The following is a 22,376-nucleotide window of genomic DNA, read 5'->3' on the forward strand; positions in this document are numbered from 1 at the left end:
CCCCCGGGCCTTCTCACCCACTCTCTGCCCCACCCTGGAATACTCAGACAACACTCCGGGCCTCCTGAGTCGGGTCTGTCTATTCCGCCTCGCTGCCCCACCCCGGTCTGTGGTGCCGTTGGTCCCGCTTGTGTGGTCTCTGGGGGCTTGGCTTCAGCTCCCCAGACCGCCTCGCTGGCTCATCCGTACCATCAGACTCGGCTACGCGATTCAGTTTGCTCACCGGCCTCCCAAGTACAAGGGCATCCTCTTCACCTCTGTGCGAAGCAGCGATACTCAGGTCTTGCGGTCAAAGATCGATGTCCTACTGGCGAAGGACGCAGTCGAGCCGGTTCCTCCAGCTGATATGAAGGCGGGGTTCTACAGCCCCTACTTCATTGTACCCAAGAAAGGTGGTGGGTTACGGCCAATCTTGGACCTGCGTATCCTGAATCGGGCCCTGCACAAGCTCCCGTTCCGGATGCTAACGCAGAAACGCATTTTCAAATGCATCCATCAACAAGATTGGTTCGCAGCGATTGACCTGAAGGATGCGTACTTTCATGTCTCTATCCTTCCTCGACACAGACCGTTCCTACGCTTTGCGTTCGAGGGGAAGGCATATCAGTACAAAGACCTGCCCTTCGGGCTGTCCCTGTCGCCTCGCGTCTTCACGAAAGTCGCAGAGGCAGCCATTGTTCCGCTCAGAGAATGCGGTGTTCGCACCCTCAACTATCTCGACGACTGGCTCATACTCGCCCAGTCTCGGGAGCAGTTGTACGAACACAGGGACATGGTGCTCAGTCACCTCAGCCTGTTTGGCCTTCGGGTCAACCGAGAGAAGAGCAAACTCTGTCCCACACAGAGGATCTCTTATCTCGGTATGGAGCTGGATTCGGTCAGCCAGACTGTGCGCCTCACGGAAGAGCGGGTCCGGTCGGTATTGAACTGCTTGAATTCGTTCAAAGGCAGGACAGCGGTCCCACTGAAATTTTTTCAGAGGCTCCTGGGGCATATGGCATCTGCAGCCGCGGTAACGCCGCTCATATTGCTTCATATGAGACCGCTTCAACACTGGCTTCATGACCGAGTCCCGAGGTGGGCGTGGCAGAGCGGCCAGTACCGGGTCCCAGTGACTCCTTACTGCCGCCAAACTTTCAGCCCGTGGTCCGACGCTTCGTTTCTCAGGGCCAGGGTGCCCTTAGAGCAAGTGTCCAGGCATGGGTGGCTGGGGGGCCACGTACAACGGGCATGCAGTTTCAGGTCTGTGGACAGGACCTCAATTGCATTGGCATATCAATTGCCTCGAGTTGTTAGCAGTACACTTGGCACTGCGCCGCCTCAAGGGGCCGCTACGTGGCAAGCATGTACTGGTCCGTACGGACAACACTGCGGCCGTTGCGTATATCAACCGTCAGGGTGGTCTACGCTCCCGTTGCATGTTCCAACTCGCCCGCCACCTCCTCCTTTGGAGTCAGAAGCATCTGAGGTCGCTTCATGTCATGTATATCCCAGGTGCGCTCAACCGGACAGCCGACGAGCTCTCACGGCAGCCGACACCTCCGGGAGAGTGGCGACTCCATCCCCAGGCGGTCCAGCTGATATGGGACCTCTTCGGAGCCGCACAGGTAGACCTGTTTGCCTCTCCGGACTTGACCCATTGCCAGTGGTATTGTTCCCTGACCGGGGGCATCCTGGGCACGGATGCACTGGCGCACAGCTGGCCCCGGTACCTGCGTAAATATGCGTTTCCCCCAATGAGCCTTCTTGCACAGACCCTGTGCAAGGTCAGGGAGGACGAGGAGCAGGTCTTGTTAGTTGCGCCCTACTGGCCCAACCGGACCTGGTTCCCAGAACTAACTCTCCTTGCGACAGCCCCTCCTTGGCCGATTCCCCTGAGGAGGGACTTTCTTTCTCAGGGACGGGGCACTCTATAGCACCCGCGTCCAGACCTCTGGAAACTCCATGTCTGGTCCCTGGACGGGACGTGGAGGTTCTAGGTGGTCTACCACAGGCAGTGGTGGACACCATCTCTTCTGCTAGAGCCCCCTCTAAGAGGCGCCTCTACGCTGGCTTTGAAGTGGAACCTGTTCGTTGAATGGTGCTCTTCCCACCGGGAAGACCCCCGAAGGTGTTCGGTTACCCTCCACCCTCAAAGTGTACGTCGCAGCAATAGCGGCGTATCACAACGCAGTTGAAGGTAAGTCCTTGGGGAAGCATGACCTAATCATCAGGTTCCTCAGAGGTGCGAGGAGGCTAAATCCTCCTCGTCCAAACTCGTTACCCTCTTGGGACTTGGCTCTAGTGCTCAGAGCACTTCAGAGCCCTCCCTTTGAGCCTTTGCAGTCTCTGGAGCTTAAAATCCTGTCAATGAAGACAGTGCTTCTGACGGCATTGGCCTCCATCAAGAGGGTAGGGGACCTGCATGCACTTTCGGTCAACGAATCGTGCCTAGAATTCGGGCCGGACAACTCTCACGTTGTCCTGAGACCCCGGCCTGGATACGTGCCCAAGGTTCCTACCACTCCCTTCCGGGACCAGGTAGTGAACCTGCAAGCGCTGCCTTCGGAGGAGGCGGACCCAGCCCTGGCTTTGTTATGTCCCGTCCGCGCTCTTTGACCGGACTCAAAGCTTTCGGACCTCAGAGCAACTCTTCGTCTGTTACGGAGGCCAGCAGAAGGGAAAGGCTGTCTCCAAGCAGAGGTTAGCCCACTGGATAGTGGATGCTATCGTCTTGGCTTACCAGTCCCAAGACGTGCCTTGCCCGTTCGGGTTGCGAGCACACTCAACAAGGAGTGTTGCTTCCTCCTGGGCGTTGGCTCAAGGCGCCTAGCTGACAGATATTTGTAGAGCTGCAGGCTGGGCGACACCTAACACGTTCGCTAGATTCTATAGCCTCCGTGTAGAGCCGGTATCTTCCCGCATTCTCGACCCCAGGGGCCAGTAGCGCTAAGTGCCCGTTCTAAGTGTCGGCTTGCAACACCACTCCCACCCTCTGGGCCGGATACGTGCGTCTATTGTCTCCAGTTGTGTTCCCCGGAAACGGCTAACCCTGTCGAGCCTCTCCGTCACCCCTGCGGTGCCAGACGTTGTGGCCGTCTGACGCCAGGCCTGCACCCATATGCTAGTGAAACGTGTGTGTAGGCTGGGTTCCATATGTAGCGGTCCCCTCATGGCTACCCCATATGTGTACTCTTCCACGGTACCAGCTACCCTACTCGGCTAGCCCCGTGTCTTTCCCTTGACAGAGCCCGCTCTGTCATCTCTGGGCGTGTTCTTTCCCCCCTGGAACCAGGCTGGAACCACCCCAGAGACTGCCATTTGTTGCACTACCCTGCCAGGTTAGTCCTTATGTGTATTCCGCCACCAATCCTTCCACTGAAGGACGTGGCTCCGCAGCGTACCATCTCCCGAGACGGGCACGCTTTCCCAGCGTTATCCAATAGTCACACTGGGTGGGTCTTGCAGAAACAGCAGTGACTGATCTCCCTGCTTGGAGCCCTGACTTCCGTACCATCTAAGACGGTCCAGTGCGCTCAAGCAGGACGCTGGAAGGGCCGTTTGGTAGGGATCCCAATTCGTCGGTCAGTTTCGACGTACGTCGAACGTGACCGACTGAAAGGGAACGTCTCGGTTACGTATGTAACCCTCGTTCCCTGAAGGAGGGAACAGAGACGTACGTCCCGTCGCCAGGTGCTGCGCTTCCGCTAGGGGGGCGAGTCACTAGTTTGGCTCCTCAGCAGAAAAAAGCAATGATCAAGCATTCCACTTCCTTATTTATACCCGCACCGCGGGGCGGAGCGTGGAATGCGTGGATTGCATGCCAATCTCCATTGGCTCGTTTTTAATACACTCAAAGTAGATTGGTCTCTGAGATCAGATCCCAATTCGTTGGTCAGTTCCGACGTACGTCTCCGTTCCCTCCTTCAGGGAACGAGGGTTACATACGTAACCGAGACGTTTTCTGTATGCACTATGACATCTTTTCTTAAACAATGTCACAGTTTTCTTACTCTAGGCCTCTTGGATTTACAGAGAGTTTTTGTGCACACATAATTCCTATAAAGAACATGTTTGGATTTTATCTGTAGGGAAAGGGCAATGATGTAAGCTTTAATCAACATCTATTTATTTGTGCCAAAAATAATAAAGACAGTGGTAATAAACAGCTGAATCAACTTAGCTATTATTATCTATATAGTTATTATCTGGATTCTAATGCATTAGGCACTAGTAAAGACTATTAAAAATAGCAAGTGTGATACTAGAGTACAAATATTGTATAACACATGTTGAAACATACTCTGTTTGGTTTCATCTGAATCCTTGTACTGCATGATTGTAACATGCCTGAAACTTTGAAAATATTAAACCAACAGCTAAATCTTTCGTTTTAAGGTAAAACAAATACTCTCAAGAGACCCACTGACCCTGGAAGTCACGACTTCCGAAGACCTCGCATGTGTAAATTCACCAGGTTGACAAAAAACAACAACATTGTAGGGTCTTTAACACCCTGCAAAGCGCTCTCTCCAAATCAATTAGTTTGTTCATGCTGGCCAACAGACAAACTGTCTCATCAACATTAGGTTACACTTGTAAAATTCACCGTATTTTTGAGTAGATAACCGATTTTCAGTAAAGGGTATGTTTCCGCAACGATAAAGGCCAGTTTGGAAGACACAAGAAAAGTAAAATCATATACAACTTGTACATGCAATCCTAGATCATGGCTTCCACAAAATGTCAAATATTATAGTAGTGTAAAATATGACCAGTTAATATTTAAAGTAAGATCATTCTTAGACATAAGACGAGTAAAATTAAATATTCACTCAAGACAAACTTTACTTCTGCTGTGTCATTGACCACTGAGGACCAGCTGGTCTTCAAATCACCCCATCACCCTACCCTGAAGCTATCACTAATGATTTCTGAGGACATGTGTGGGGATTTTCTTAAAGATACGTCTCAAACTTCTTTTACAAAAATCTTTTAAAACTTGAATGTTTCAATGGTCTGAGCTGTTCTTACATGAATAGGTAGACCATTCCAGAGGTTTGGAGCAGCCACTGCAAAGGCTCGGTCACTTTTATTTTTTAACCTGGATCTGGGCACATCGAGGAGCATCTGATTGGAAGACCTCAGTGCTCTGACAGGTGTGTGGACATGTAAAAGCTCTGATAACTAGGAAGGCGATAACCCATTTAAGATCTTGAAAACAATTAATACAATTTTAAATTCGCTCTTGAAACAAACAGGAAGCCAGTGGAGTGTGGCCAAAACCGGTGTGATGTGGTCGCTCTTTTTAGTCCCAGTTAAAAGTCGAGCTGCTGCGTTCTGGACTAACTGTAACCGACGAAGGGATGACTGATCCAATCCAACATACAAAGAGTTACTGTAATCTAAAAGGGGGCGTGGTAGGTCAAAGGTCGCAATCAATCAAAGTGACAGAAGCTGGCTTATATTTCTACTCCCTCCTAATCTCTCTTCTTTTCTAATTGGGTTTAAATAATAATAATAAAAAAATATATATAATGCATATAATTCCCTATAAACCCAAGTTACAATAATGTGTCATTATTTTATCCAAAAGCATTTTAAAATGGCTCATTTAGTGAAACTACAATTATTATTAAATAGCAGTTAGTGATTTTATCCCTTAAAAACTCATCGTTGAGAATCAAAATGACATATTTAAACCTTTGAAAAGCATTTCTTCCTGCCTTCAAATAGCTTGAATGTAACTCTACACCCTTGCTTCATTTAGTATGCGCTGAGCCATGAATATGCAAATTAGCCCCGCCCACACTCACTCACAGCAGCTCAGAGACCCACTCGGTCTACTGTAGTAAACACTACACAATTCAGCCAAATATGGCCCTGTTTACCCCTCGTATTAAGATGTGTTTTGGTCGATCGTATCATAAAGACGAGTAAGACACATTCCTGTTTACACCTGGTGTTTAAATCCGTCTCTTTTGTCCACTTTCAACCACTTCTGTCCTGATGTCTTCAAGGGGAGGGTCCTGGGTGGGTAAATGGATGGGCTTTTTCAGATCTTTCGATCTAATGGACGAAATAAGTTTGTGAAATTTGCATATGAACACACACAGATGACAGAAAAACACACAGAGAGCATCAGCTTTACTTTCTGCTCTGACAGACACAAAACCAGCCGAACGCTGTGAGTGTGTGTTAGAGATCAGGAATGGAGAGAGAACATTGAGCTTGGGATGTTTTTCCTCTTCAAACCAAACGTGGGACTTGTTTGTGACAAAGTTTAAATCCCGTTTGGCTAACGATCTTCCCATAATGTTCTCGTGTTAGGTCAGTAGACGGCCTTTGGTGGCTGTTCCAGTGTTTTGACCACATGAGCATCTACGGATAGCAATCCGTCGCCCTATTTAACCGATCTGAGCGCATGGTCTGAAGCTCACGGCGCAGGTGCACTTAGGCCGTGTCCAAATCCACTTTTGCTAGTTTAATGACGGTAAAAATGGACTTAAAGGGCCAGACACAGCAGGGTTGTACCTCGTCTCGTAATGAGTGTCATCTCCCATTCCCTTTAAAAGCCAGTAGCGCTCGTATAATAGAGGTCAGCTAGTAGTCTCTGTGCGAGTAAACCTCACTCCTCTGATCTCAAGAGACGCTCTAGCGACTGACGCTAGAGGTGGTAGCCATTAGCCTCCTTGTTAGAGCGTCTGACTCTCATGCCAGCAGACCTGGGTTCGAGTCCTGCCTGGAGCGAGCGGTTTGAACAGGAGGGGTTACACTTGCACCATGGAGGATTTACACTATTTACATGTGAGTGGAAAGACTGAACGCTTCACCGAGAGGAATCCTTTTTTTATATATGTAAAAATGTGTGGGTGCTGCTACGCCTATGTGTGTGTGTGTAATAAGCATTGTAGCGAATTAGCTCTGAGGGGAAATATTAATATTTATTCATAACCAGTGCTGGAAGTGGGGCGGTACTCAGCGGAACGCAGTACCAGCACCTCTACATTTTTCTCTTAAGCATACCTGCACCTTTTCTTGCGTACTGCTACTTCTCGCCTTTATAACGGACGCCCAAATGTTTAATTAATGGCGTGCGAATCACTGTAAGTGCATTTACCATCGTGCCCCAAAACTGTTAAGCCTTGTTTATTCTTTCACCTGGCTCCGCAGCGCGAGTGTCCACTGAGTGCACAACGCCAAGCGAAAAGGGGTCTCCGGGATGATGTAATTTTAGCCGCTCGTGCGGAAGCGTCAAGTGTAAACAAAGATTTGCACGAGCCATTCCTATGCGATGCTGATGATAAAATGTGCGTCCCATTTGAATTCTATTGAGATATGTAGTAAAACACTATGGAGAAAGTCGAACATGAGCTAAAACAGCCACTAAAATGACTGATGAGAAGAGGGGAAGCATCATCCTGCAAGCTTTTTAAACTCCAGAGGACCACATTTACTAGAATTGATCACGTTCTATTGTATTTATTTGACTAGTTGTAGAATTTATAATATATAATCAATTAAGGGAATATATTTTTCACTAAAGATGTATATTACACCTGTGGCATGTTGTAGCTATAGTTTCTAACGGTGTTGCTATTTGATTAGAAAAAAGAAAGAAATAAGTTAACATTGGCCTGCATGGTAATGAGGAGCCGTCAATGGTCTTCAACCCTTATTGTAGCAAATGCTATAAACAATTACAATAACTATATATTAGTTTTAAGGCTGAGTACAAGTTAGAAAGAGCTTTAAAATATGGACCTTCTTGAATTATTGACTAAACAATCCCAATGAATTTCCACTTCAAGCACTGTTCATAACTCATTGTGATTATTCATTATGATTAATTATGAATATTTGAATTAGTTAAACAGATTAACTTGATGTAGCTACATTAGCATTACAGTCAATCAATCAGTTCGTCCTATGAACATTCAGTATTGATTATTAATTAATTCTAAGAAGAGGAAAATTCAAGGCCACAGAAAAATAATTAATTCTTTGAATTTATGTAAGCACTTAGAGCGCATAACAAGATCGATCATTTAAGGGACAATTTGTTTTAAGGCAGGGATTCAGATTAGATTAGATTAGATTAGATTCAACTTTATTGTCATTACACAAGTACAAGTACAAGGCAACAAAATGCAGTTTAGGTCTAACCAGAAGTGCAATAGCAGCAAGTGCAGGATATACAACGTTTGCATAAGTGCAGGACATGGATATGTACTGAATATATATAAATATATCTATAAATAGAGAGAAGGTTATTACTATAAACAGAATTTACAGGTGGATATGTACTATGAATATAATATAATATACAGATGGCTATTACTATAATTTTACAGATAGAGGTATACAATGATATGTTAGGCTAAAATGAGGAATATGGCAGTGGATTAAGGTAGTGCAATAAATTATGGACAGAAGCTATCCGAAAAAAGTGTAAAAGTGCAGTGGAAAGTGGTTGCATATTACAGTTAGAAGTACGGTGCAAAATGCAAATGTTAACAGTAGGTACTGTAAATAACAGTCGGCAGTGCAAGTGAGCATAATCCAGTTACGGTATGGTAGTGCAAAATGAATAAGTAAACAGTTGTTACTGTAATAAACAGTCGGTAGTGCAAATAACAAGGCAGATGTGAGGTAGGAGAGTTATCAGTATATGAGGGGAGTGGATCAGCGGGGGTTTGAGTTCAGTAAAGAGACAGCTCTGGGGAAAAAACTGTTCTTTAGTCTGCTGGTCCTGGTCCGGTGGATCCTGAAACGCCTGCCGGAGGGCAGGAGAGAAAACAGTCTGTGGGCTGGGTGAGAGGAGTCCTTGAGGATGCTGCGAGCTCGATGCAGACAGCGTTTCCTCTGGATGTGTTCGATGGCCGGTAGTGGAGTCCCTGTGATGCGCTGGGCAGTTTTTACCACCCGCTGCAGTGCCTTGCGCTCCACAACAGAGCAGCTCCAATACCACACTGCGACACAGTTGGTCAGGATGCTTTCTATTGCGCAGAAGTTCACCAGGATAGCCGAGGAGAGCTGATTCTTCCTCAGTGTCCTCAGGAAGAAGAGGCGCTGGTGAGCCTTCTTGACCAGGCTGGAGGTGTTGGTCGTCCACCGTAGCCGAGATGTGGATCCCCAGGAATTTGAAACTGGAGACACGTTCAACAGCCATTCCATTGATGTGGATGGTGTCGTGTGTGCCTCTTGACTCCTTCCTGAAGTCCACGATGAGCTCCTTCGTTTTGGTGGTGTTGAGGAGCAGGTTATTTTCAGTGCACCATGTGGCCAGGTGCTGGATCTCCTCCCTATAGGCAGTCTCATCGTTGTTGCTGATGAGCCCAATCACCGTAGTGTCGTCCGCAAACTTGACAATAGAATTAGATCCATAAACAGGCTTGCAGTCGGCGGTGAAGAGGGAGTAGAGAAACGGGCTTAGCACACAGCCCTGTGGTACACCAGTGTTGAGTGTGATGGATGTGGAGCAGGTGAATCCTGAACGAACATTCTGGGGTCTGTCAGTTAGGAAGTCCAAAATCCAGTTACACATTGAAGTATTGATGCCCAGGTCTCCAAGTTAGGCTATTAACTTGGTTGGGATGACAGTGTTGAATGCTGAGCTGAAGTCAACAAACAGCATGCGTGCGTAAGTGTTCTTATTGTCCAGATGGGTGAGCACAGAGTGCAGTGCCATGGAAACGGCATCCTCTGTGCTCCTATTGCTGCGGTAGGCAAACTGGTGTGAGTCCAATGTGGATGGTAGAGAGTCTTTTAGGTGTTCCAGGACCAGCCGCTCAAAGCACTTCATGACGATGGGTGTGAGTGCTACAGGGTGGTAGTCATTAGGGCACCTCGGGTTAGAGTGTTTCGGCACTGGCACAATGGAAGTGCGTTTAAAGCATGAAGGTACAGCTGCTTGGGCAAGAGAGGTTGAAAATGTCTGTAAAAACCCCAGCGAGCTGCTCCGCACATGCCCTGAGAACACGACCAGGGATGTTGTCTGGTCCAGCAGCCTTGTGTGCGCTGATCCGGCTCAGTGCCTTGCAGACATCTGTGGAGGAGAGTGTGATTGGTGGGTGGTCAGCTGAGGGTTTGAGCTTGGTGGCAGTTTCTCTGTTGTCTCTTTCAAAGCGAGCATAAAAGTGATTTAGCTCGTTCAGGAAGTTGACATCAGTGGCTGCGGGGGTGGAGTGGGGGGGTTTGTAGTCACTGATGGCCTGGATGCCCTGCCACATGCGTCGAGGGTCAGAGTTGGAAAAGTGAACCTCTATCTTTAGCTTGTAGCAGTGCTTGGCCTTTTTGATCCCCCTCTTCAGGTTTGCCCTGGACGTACTGTAGGCTTGTGCATATCCTGATCTGAAGGCAGTATTGCGTGACTTCAGCAGGAGTCGCACTTCCCTGTTCATCCATGGCTTCTGATTTGGGAATGTGGTGATCTGTTTCTGGGTTGTAACACTGTCAATGGTGGTATTGATATGATCCAATACAGGGGAGGTGTAGGAGTCAATGTCCGTGAGAGCGCCACTGACTCTGGACCATAGTATGCAATTCTGAAACATGGATCCAACAGAAATTGAATTAACACATAGCCTAAACCCTACAAAAACAAATCATGAGATGGATATACGTTTATATATTTCTCAAGTGGTTATAGATATGCTATATCTTTTTCAGAAAGACTGTGAGCCTCAGCTTCTCTGCACATTTCTTTGTGTCGTAAAACAAGGGTTATCTGATGGTAACGGAGTATCCAGGTACCCTGTGCTATTGAAGGAGGTTTGCTACTAAGCACAAAGCATGTGAAAAACATTTGTTAAATGTAACCGACGATTATGTGTCTGATTCGCCTCAGTCGCTACAGTGTGTTGTGCACCGCCTATAGGCTTATATTACTTAAGCCCCGTTTCCACCGAAATTACCCGGAACAATTTGTACCAGTAACTTTTTTTACAGGAACTCGCCCCCCCCAGCCCCCCCCCCCCCCCCCCCCCAGACCAGCTACTGTCTGCGTTTCCACTGCGGTCTAAAGTACCGTGAAGATTAGGCAAATTAGTCCGGTGATGTAGGACTGCGCGCGACTGCTCCTCCCAGTCAGAGACGGACAGAAATCATTTCTGCGCGACACTGTCTGCAACAATAACAAGTGGAGGAGATTCAAGCAGCGCTGCTTTAGCTGGTTATGTGTTGGTTTACTAAAGAGGTCATTAACAAAATGGTGGAAAAGAGACGAGCACTGATACTAAAGCGTATTCTAAAAGCTCGTAAAGCCAGATTTAAAATAAGACAACGTATGTTATTATCAGCTATTACGGACATTGACCGTGCGATTGCTGAGACAAAAAATAAAATGCTTGAAGTAAAATGCTGTGTGAGCTCAACCAATCAGTATGTTCAGCGCCCAAGTCCCACCCCTGAAAGTTCCTGAACTTTGAAAAAGTACTACCTCGCGAGCAGGGCCGTTCGGAGGGGGAAATATTTACCCGGAACTTAATTTAGACCCTGCAGTTCCTAGTTCCTGGGAAAGTTCCTGCGGTGAAAACGCGGCTTAAGACACCCTAATAAAACACAAAAAATACTGCACTATTGACTTTAGAGCAGATTTGTGTTGGTCAATGGCGCAGTCGTTTTCAGTTCCTCAAAATAGCAACACTCCAACAATGCTCCTGATCACACCTGGTTTTCAGACCAGACAGATGCGCCAGTGCATTTGATATTTAAAGGGGCACTTCAGCGCTGGGAAGATGAATGTGTATTTAAACTGTGTCATTTGTGTAGTAGAAATTTGAAATTATTTTTGAATTTGGTGCCTTCTAGACTGAGAAAAGACAGAAAATGTATTTTTGTCTCATGTGGATGAAAGACAACAACTCCCAGAATGCACTTGCTTCGTTGCCCTACGAGGTCACTCCCAAAGCCACGCCTACTGGTTATCACTTGCCCACCGCGGCACAGTCCCACCGTCGTTTTGATATTCATAGTAATCAAATAATTTCGTTCAGTTAGAGAATAAACACTACAATTAAAATCTGAACGTGTCTTTTCAATAAAGTGTGAGTGAGCCGAACGAAAGTCACGCCACAGACGCAGCAGGAGGAGATTTCATTCATCACGAGAAGAGCTGAGCAGAGCTGAGGTAAGCATGGCTGTCATTCTCAGTGTGTGTCCAGTCTGGTGCGTTTTCTGATCGCATTTGTAAGCTTAACTTTCACAGGAATTCATTGAAAAGTTGAAACACTCACTTTACTCTGCGCCGCTCCGTTATTAATGCCCGAGCCGAGCGGCCGTATGCATTTACATTCTGTGAGTGAGATCCTCCCCTGTGGGCGGGTTGAAAACATGCAGAACAGCTCCTTCTACTGGCTGTAGTCTCTAGCCTCAGGCCAAAAAATCCTCAGATGACACAAAATGACGATATTTGCATCATCGGAGGATTTTTTCCAGAAATAAAATGCATAATTCCCTTGTCTCAGGGGGATATGAGGGGGGATAGTACCATCATTCAAATATACTACAGGGTTTCTACTGATACAAAGCTTAATGATAAATCACTGAAGTAACCCTTTAAACAACGTGAACATGAGAACTGCGTCCGGCTGAAACTAGCAAAAAACACTTGCGGAGTTGCAGAGTTGCGGAGCTACTTGTAAACAAAGAAGCTGGCGAACAGCGGTCTTTCCATTCGGCTTTGGCGGCGACTCTGGAAGACTTTGAGTTCAGCTTTTCCTTGAGAAAAGAACAAAGAACGGCATTGAAGTCATTCTTAAGAAAAGAAGATGTGTTCGGAGTTTTGCCTACTAAGTTTAATAGTTTAAAGGGTTAGTTCATCCAAAAAAAACTTACATAGTGATGACCATTTCAAAACAATGCATCATGAAGTTTCGAAGCGTTATGAATCAGTGAGTCGAATCATGATTCGGATCGCGTGTCAAACCGCCAAACTGCTGAAATCACGTGACTTTGGCGATTCAAACCGCTGAATCGACTCACTGATTCATAACGCTTCGAAGCTTCATGATGCTTTGTTTTGAAATCGTCATCACTATATAAGTCGTTATTTAGGGTTTTTTTTGTGCACAAAAACTATTCTCGCCGCTTCATAAAGTTATTGTAGAACCACTGTAGTGAGATGGACTTTGTAACGACGTCTTTAGTGCCTTTTAAGGGTCTTGAGAGTGAACCGTGCATTGAGCCAATGGAGGCCTTTCAGAGCCATCAGATTTACACTAAAATATCTTCATTTGTGTTCCAAAGATGAACGGAGGTCTGACGGGTGTCGAACGACATGAGGGTAAGTAATTAATGACAGAATTTTCATTTTTAGGTGAACTAACCCTTTAAAACTCCTTAAGCTTCATGAGCACGTGCACGGGTTGAAGCGCTATTTTTAGCACGAGTGTATTGTTTGTTAATAGATTTAACGTAAAAAAACATCATTAATCTTGACAAACTATATATCATTCTAAAGGTCTAAACCTCAAGCATCGAGGACAGACCACTGTTTTTCAGTGAAAAGCTTATAACGGCTGTATTTTTGCATCAATGTAAGCAATACACATCAACGATTTTATAAATAAAAACAGAGCACATACCTTTTGTGTCCTAATTACAAGCCACACACGCATCCACTGCTTAAAAATCCAGAATGAATGGAAAGGTGAGGGTCCACTGAATAACATCCCATAGAGCATTTTTAATCCAACGAAACGATAATGGTGTAATATTGATGGTTAATCCTTTGTTTACATCGCATTTCCGCGGAGCGGAGTATCATACTAGACTGTTATGCAATAAAATAATGCACCAAAAACAGTCTCCCGGTAGCATAAAGTGGCATGGGTTTAAAGCTTAGAATGTTACGAACATATTACAACTAACCCCACTCAAAAACATGCAAAGATAGCCGCGATATAGTCAAAAATATCCAACCATACCATTCGTTTTAGGTGATGTCATGATGTGCTCATCCAATGATATTGTCTGTTTATCTGGAGCCAATAAAAGCATTGAATCGTCATGACTGACAGAAAATGTAGCCAATGAGCACACGATTCCAACGAGACCTCTCATGTGTGTATTTGTCACATGGGCGTGAATATTAGGCTTGTTCGACTTCACCCAGCGATGCGCAGACCGATCGGCGGCTGACTTGAAGCAGTGCATGCCGGTTAGAAATTTTGTCCGACTTGAGGCAGCGCCGACGCCACGTGACAGTGACGTATGTCAACAAAGTGCCGCGAGAGCGATTCGAGAGCAGCCGGCGATTACAGCCGTGCAGTTTCTCCAGAGCAGCTGCACAAGGCTGCACGGACTCTGATGACGACACAGCTGTTCCAGGATTGGCCAGATTCACCGCATGACAGCGATGACGTGTGTTTCGTGTTTATTCTAAAACCTTCAGCTCCACTAATGCGCACAAATCTGTTTTTTATAACAGTAAAACCTCATTTCATGTAGTCGCGATGTTATATTGTCATGTTTATCAAAATATAACTAATTAAAAACATAGACCCCACTTCATTGATAGTGTAGGCTTATATGTTGAACTTTATTCTTGTACAAACACACGCTGTATTAAGCAGTGCATAAAGTATTACATGACAATAATGTCTCTGAAACATCTGTGTATTGCCAAATATTGCATTTATTTCACTTCAGCTGATAAAGTGTGCAGACACAGCGCGAGCGTCACTGCGGGAAGCAGAAAGTGTCCGACTTCACGTCGCCGTTTGCAGCTCCTCCCCGCCTGCACGCGGCTACTCTCGCCGATCAGTTGCTTCCAGCCGCAGCCGATGTCGAACACACCTTATTTATTCATCTGAATGTGCCAATGTGGCGCGCTCTCCCACGAGATGCAGCGAGTTTGACACTCCCCCATCTGACAGCTAAAAGCTAACGCGCTAGTAAACAAACAGACGGTCTCTTTGTAGTAACTGTTTGCTAATCTTACTAACTGGACGGAATGTATTATCCAATGGATCGTCAAAAGAAGTTTTTATTGTGCTGAAGATGCTTTATTTGAGCTCACTCGAAGCAGCGATGTGAAAAAGGAGAGTCAACACAGCGATGACGGTGCTTGTTGACAGAGAAGTTGATCCAATAACATACCGGTGAGTTGCTATGTGTAGTTGTTTATGTATATTGAGAATGTGTGTGAGAATGTATTTATTTTATTGTTTCTGTGTGCTAGAAAAAATGCAATATACCAGTATGCATTATACATATGCTGATATTTTGCATTTTTCCTAGCACACATGGGGAAAAAGTATATATAATTTTTCCCCATGTGTGTGTAAATAAAACATATATATATAACACATGTAATTGTTTATATATATATATATATATATATATATATATATATATATATATATATATATATATATATATATATATATATATATATATTGAGACTGTATTTATTTTATGTTTTTCCTGTGTGCTAGAAAAATTACAATATACCAGTATAGATTATACATATACTGATATTTAGCATTTTTTCTAGCACACACAGAAAAAAATATATATATATATATAATATATAAAATGCATTTTTTTCTCCTGTGCTACAAAATCAAATTGACGAAAAAAGAAAAGTTCTGGACGGCCGACCATCTGTGTGATTGTTGAATGCTCACTGTATCACCGGCCATTATATTGATTGTAGGACTGTGTGAGAATGTATGGGCCGCCGTCAATATGAATGCTCACTGTATAGCCGGTCGTTAGATTGATGCTTGGGCTGTGTGAGAATGTATAGGTGGCCGTCAATATGAATGCTGTCTAACCGACTGCCCATCAGTTTCATTGTTCATGGGATGGCCTGTAATTAGAGTGAATGATGACAGTGTGATTGTTGATTGAATGGGCAAACTATACAGAAATAGGACATGCAGTGCTAATTCTCTTTCCTTTCCTTGCCATTCTACAGGCATCAGGTTGAGTCTTCAGATGAGCTATGGCATCCAAGCACCAGCCAACCAGCAGAAAAGAGAAGAAAGCTTTCAGATTCTTCAAGATCTGCACTTGCTGTTGTAGACCTGAATCCGCCAGTAAAAGGCCAGTAAATGTTTTTTTTTTTTTACATTTGCAAATTGTGTGTGTTTTTATAGCTATATATTTATATTATATTGTTATTTATATTACTAGTTATATTTATAGTTATTATACTTATATTACTTGTTGTATTTTCAGTTGCAAAGAAGTTTAGCTCTTTTTTATTAATATTTCATTTTTATTATATTTTTATAAGTTCTGTTGTACAAATAAATCACTAATACAAAGTCTTATGGTTCTGCCTATTATTTTAGAAGATGAATGTGTATTTAAACTGTGTCATTTGTGTAGTAGAAATTTGAAATTATTTTTGAATTTGGTGCCTTCTAGACTGAGAAAAGACAGAAAATTTATTTTTGTCTCATGTGGATGAAAGACAACAACTCCCAGAATGCACTTGCTTCGTTGCCCTACGAGGTCACTCCCAAAGCCACGCCTACTGGTTATCACTTGCCCACCGCGGCACAGTCCCACCGTCGTTTTGATATTCATAGTAATCAAATAATTTCGTTCAGTTAGAGAATAAACACTACAATTAAAATCTGAACGTGTCTTTTCAATAAAGTGTGAGTGAGCCGAACGAAAGTCACGCCACAGACGCAGCAGGAGGAGATTTCATTCATCACGAGAAGAGCTGAGCAGAGCTGAGGTAAGCATGGCTGTCATTCTCAGTGTGTGTCCAGTCTGGTGCGTTTTCTGATCGCATTTGTAAGCTTAACTTTCACAGGAATTCATTGAAAAGTTGAAACACTCACTTTACTCTGCGCCGCTCCGTTATTAATGCCCGAGCCGAGCGGCCGTATGCATTTACATTCTGTGAGTGAGATCCTCCCCTGTGGGCGGGTTGAAAACATGCAGAACTAGCTCCTTCTACTGGCTGTAGTCTCTAGCCTCAGGCCAAAAAATCCTCAGATGACACAAAATGACGATATTTGCATCATCGGAGGATTTTTTCCAGAAATAAAATGCATAATTCCCTTGTCTCAGGGGGATATGAGGGGGGATAGTACCATCATTCAAATATACTACAGGGTTTCTACTGATACAAAGCTTAATGATAAATCACTGAAGTAACCCTTTAAACAACGTGAACATGAGAACTGCGTCCGGCTGAAACTAGCAAAAAACACTTGCGGAGTTGCAGAGTTGCGGAGCTACTTGTAAACAAAGAAGCTGGCGAACAGCGGTCTTTCCAATCGGCTTTGGCGGCGACTCTGGAAGACTTTGAGTTCAGCTTTTCCTTGAGAAAAGAACAAAGAACGGCATTGAAGTCATTCTTAAGAAAAGAAGATGTGTTCGGAGTTTTGCCTACTAAGTTTAATAGTTTAAAGGGTTAGTTCATCCAAAAAAAACTTACATAGTGATGACCATTTCAAAACAATGCATCATGAAGTTTCGAAGCGTTATGAATCAGTGAGTCGAATCATGATTCGGATCGCGTGTCAAACCGCCAAACTGCTGAAATCACGTGACTTTGGCGATTCAAACCGCTGAATCGACTCACTGATTCATAACGCTTCGAAGCTTCATGATGCTTTGTTTTGAAATCGTCATCACTATATAAGTCGTTATTTAGGGTTTTTTTTGTGCACAAAAACTATTCTCGCCGCTTCATAAAGTTATTGTAGAACCACTGTAGTGAGATGGACTTTGTAACGACGTCTTTAGTGCCTTTTAAGGGTCTTGAGAGTGAACCGTGCATTGAGCCAATGGAGGCCTTTCAGAGCCATCAGATTTACACTAAAATATCTTCATTTGTGTTCCAAAGATGAACGGAGGTCTGACGGGTGTCGAACGACATGAGGGTAAGTAATTAATGACAGAATTTTCATTTTTAGGTGAACTAACCCTTTAAAACTCCTTAAGCTTCATGAGCACGTGCACGGGTTGAAGCGCTATTTTTAGCACGAGTGTATTGTTTGTTAATAGATTTAACGTAAAAAAACATCATTAATCTTGACAAACTATATATCATTCTAAAGGTCTAAACCTCAAGCATCGAGGACAGACCACTGTTTTTCAGTGAAAAGCTTATAACGGCTGTATTTTTGCATCAATGTAAGCAATACACATCAACGATTTTATAAATAAAAACAGAGCACATACCTTTTGTGTCCTAATTACAAGCCACACACGCATCCACTGCTTAAAAATCCAGAATGAATGGAAAGGTGAGGGTCCACTGAATAACATCCCATAGAGCATTTTTAATCCAACGAAACGATAATGGTGTAATATTGATGGTTAATCCTTTGTTTACATCGCATTTCCGCGGAGCGGAGTATCATACTAGACTGTTATGCAATAAAATAATGCACCAAAAACAGTCTCCCGGTAGCATAAAGTGGCATGGGTTTAAAGCTTAGAATGTTACGAACATATTACAACTAACCCCACTCAAAAACATGCAAAGATAGCCGCGATATAGTCAAAAATATCCAACCATACCATTCGTTTTAGGTGATGTCATGATGTGCTCATCCAATGATATTGTCTGTTTATCTGGAGCCAATAAAAGCATTGAATCGTCATGACTGACAGAAAATGTAGCCAATGAGCACACGATTCCAACGAGACCTCTCATGTGTGTATTTGTCACATGGGCGTGAATATTAGGCTTGTTCGACTTCACCCAGCGATGCGCAGACCGATCGGCGGCTGACTTGAAGCAGTGCATGCCGGTTAGAAATTTTGTCCGACTTGAGGCAGCGCCGACGCCACGTGACAGTGACGTATGTCAACAAAGTGCCGCGAGAGCGATTCGAGAGCAGCCGGCGATTACAGCCGTGCAGTTTCTCCAGAGCAGCTGCACAAGGCTGCACGGACTCTGATGACGACACAGCTGTTCCAGGATTGGCCAGATTCACCGCATGACAGCGATGACGTGTGTTTCGTGTTTATTCTAAAACCTTCAGCTCCACTAATGCGCACAAATCTGTTTTTTATAACAGTAAAACCTCATTTCATGTAGTCGCGATGTTATATTGTCATGTTTAGCAAAATATAACTAATTAAAAACATAGACCCCACTTCATTGATAGTGTAGGCTTATATGTTGAACTTTATTCTTGTACAAACACACGCTGTATTAAGCAGTGCATAAAGTATTACATGACAATAATGTCTCTGAAACATCTGTGTATTGCCAAATATTGCATTTATTTCACTTCAGCTGATAAAGTGTGCAGACACAGCGCGAGCGTCACTGCGGGAAGCAGAAAGTGTCCGACTTCACGTCGCCGTTTGCAGCTCCTCCCCGCCTGCACGCGGCTACTCTCGCCGATCAGTTGCTTCCAGCCGCAGCCGATGTCGAACACACCTTATTTATTCATCTGAATGTGCCAATGTGGCGCGCTCTCCCACGAGATGCAGCGAGTTTGACACTCCCCCATCTGACAGCTAAAAGCTAACGCGCTAGTAAACAAACAGACGGTCTCTTTGTAGTAACTGTTTGCTAATCTTACTAACTGGACGGAATGTATTATCCAATGGATCGTCAAAAGAAGTTTTTATTGTGCTGAAGATGCTTTATTTGAGCTCACTCGAAGCAGCGATGTGAAAAAGGAGAGTCAACACAGCGATGACGGTGCTTGTTGACAGAGAAGTTGATCCAATAACATACCGGTGAGTTGCTATGTGTAGTTGTTTATGTATATTGAGAATGTGTGTGAGAATGTATTTATTTTATTGTTTCTGTGTGCTAGAAAAAATGCAATATACCAGTATGCATTATACATATGCTGATATTTTGCATTTTTCCTAGCACACATGGGGAAAAAGTATATATAATTTTTCCCCATGTGTGTGTAAATAAAACATATATATATAACACATGTAATTGTTTATATATATATATATATATATATATATATATATATATATATATATATATATATATATATATATATATATATATATATATATATATATATATTGAGACTGTATTTATTTTATGTTTTTCCTGTGTGCTAGAAAAATTACAATATACCAGTATAGATTATACATATACTGATATTTAGCATTTTTTCTAGCACACACAGAAAAATATATATATATATATATAATATATAAAATGCATTTTTTTCTCCTGTGCTACAAAATCAAATTGACGAAAAAAGAAAAGTTCTGGACGGCCGACCATCTGTGTGATTGTTGAATGCTCACTGTATCACCGGCCATTATATTGATTGTAGGACTGTGTGAGAATGTATGGGCCGCCGTCAATATGAATGCTCACTGTATAGCCGGCCGTTAGATTGATGCTTGGGCTGTGTGAGAATGTATAGGTGGCCGTCAATATGAATGCTGTCTAACCGACTGCCCATCAGTTTCATTGTTCATGGGATGGCCTGTAATTAGAGTGAATGATGACAGTGTGATTGTTGATTGAATGGGCAAACTATACAGAAATAGGACATGCAGTGCTAATTCTCTTTCCTTTCCTTGCCATTCTACAGGCATCAGGTTGAGTCTTCAGATGAGCTATGGCATCCAAGCACCAGCCAACCAGCAGAAAAGAGAAGAAAGCTTTCAGATTCTTCAAGATCTGCACTTGCTGTTGTAGACCTGAATCCGCCAGTAAAAGGCCAGTAAATGTTTTTTTTTTTTTACATTTGCAAATTGTGTGTGTTTTTATAGCTATATATTTATATTATATTGTTATTTATATTACTAGTTATATTTATAGTTATTATACTTATATTACTTGTTGTATTTTCAGTTGCAAAGAAGTTTAGCTCTTTTTTATTAATATTTCATTTTTATTATATTTTTATAAGTTCTGTTGTACAAATAAATCACTAATACAAAGTCTTATGGTTCTGCCTATTATTTTATAGTTGAAAAAGCATTCAAGCATCATATATGATGGCTAAAACAGCTTGCAGTACACTTCATAACATTAGGTTATCAAGTCTCCTGTAGGTTTCTGGGCACCTGGACATATTCTTAGAAAAAAGCATGCAGGAACCCCATTTTTTATGATATCTTCGTCAAATTTTAAATATAAACTGATGAGACTTTTGCCTTTCAATTCATTAACTAACTGGATTCCTCCAGGCTTATTTTCATATATTTTTACATCAAATAATAAAGTGTTCATTGTAGCACAAATCATCTTCAAGACACTTCAACTTCTATAACTGTTTGTCTTTCTAAGTTTTTTTCTACTTTAATGTTTGGGTAATAAACTGTAAAGTGTCTTCTTTTTAAAGATGTCTAAATTGTGCATGTAGTGCAAATTGTTTAGCAACTGCAATTGTTTTAGTTGGGAGATGTCATTTCTGGGGATGTGCCTCAAGCAGGCGGAGGGAGAAATGGAACAGACATAGTCTTGGAAAAAAGCTAGCAGGAACCACATTTTTCATTATATCTTCCTCAAACTTGAAATATAAACTGATAAGTCGTGTGGCTTTCAATCCATAACTGAACTGGATTCCTCCAGGTCTATTTTCATATATTTTTACATGAAATAATACAACATTCTGTGTAGTGCAAATAATTTTTGAGGCATTTCAACTATTATAATTTTTTATCTGTTTGAGAATTATCAACTCTGATTGCTTTTTAGTAGAGTCCCATGTGTCTTCTTTCCAAAGATACCTTAATTGTGCCTGTAGCACACTGTTCTCAGGAGCTATAATTGTTTTAATTCAGGTAGGTCGTTTTCAGCTGTGAGCCCCAAAGTGGGGTTGCAGTTTAACAGGTTAATCTATCAACTAATGCTAGCTCCGCTTCACCTTCTTCGCTGCTCTCATGGCGCTATCCATTTGCATGCAGAGGGAATCTGAAAGACAACCGTTTATCCCGCCCCTCGGATTGAGCCCTGCAAATGATGAGTTTCCAGACCCAACATCTTGATGTGGCTCTGGCTTGTCAGGCTAATTCAGAAGAAGAGGAAGAGTGAATTAGAAAGGCTCGTATAATTATGTAACGGAGATGCTTTTTATGTATCGTTCTCAGTGTTGGACACATAAAACAGCGAAAAATGTGTCCATGACCAAACCACGTTCCCGTTCGCCATCTCAGGGTCAGACAAAAAAATCAGCGTCCTTAAAACTCATACATCAAATACATAATTCACCGGCTATAACAACAGCAACCCCAATCTTTCTGTACATTGTACAGCTTCATTCAGTGCTGAGATGTCCAGCTCTTCAGCAAACCTCACCCCGTCCGGCTTCACGCTCTGGCTTTCATGGTCATGGTCCAGTCATCTGCGCTTGCCTCATATTTTTTTATTGGCTGTCTCACATTGTTCCAGTTAACTTTTTTCCGTCTTGGCTTAGCTGCTCATGCATAGCAAGTTGCTGAGGACACCGTCTTGTGGCTTTGGGAGCCTCGGTATA

This window comes from Gobio gobio (genome assembly GCF_949357685.1).
Source record: "Gobio gobio genome assembly, chromosome: 18".
NCBI lineage: Eukaryota > Metazoa > Chordata > Actinopteri > Cypriniformes > Gobionidae > Gobio > Gobio gobio.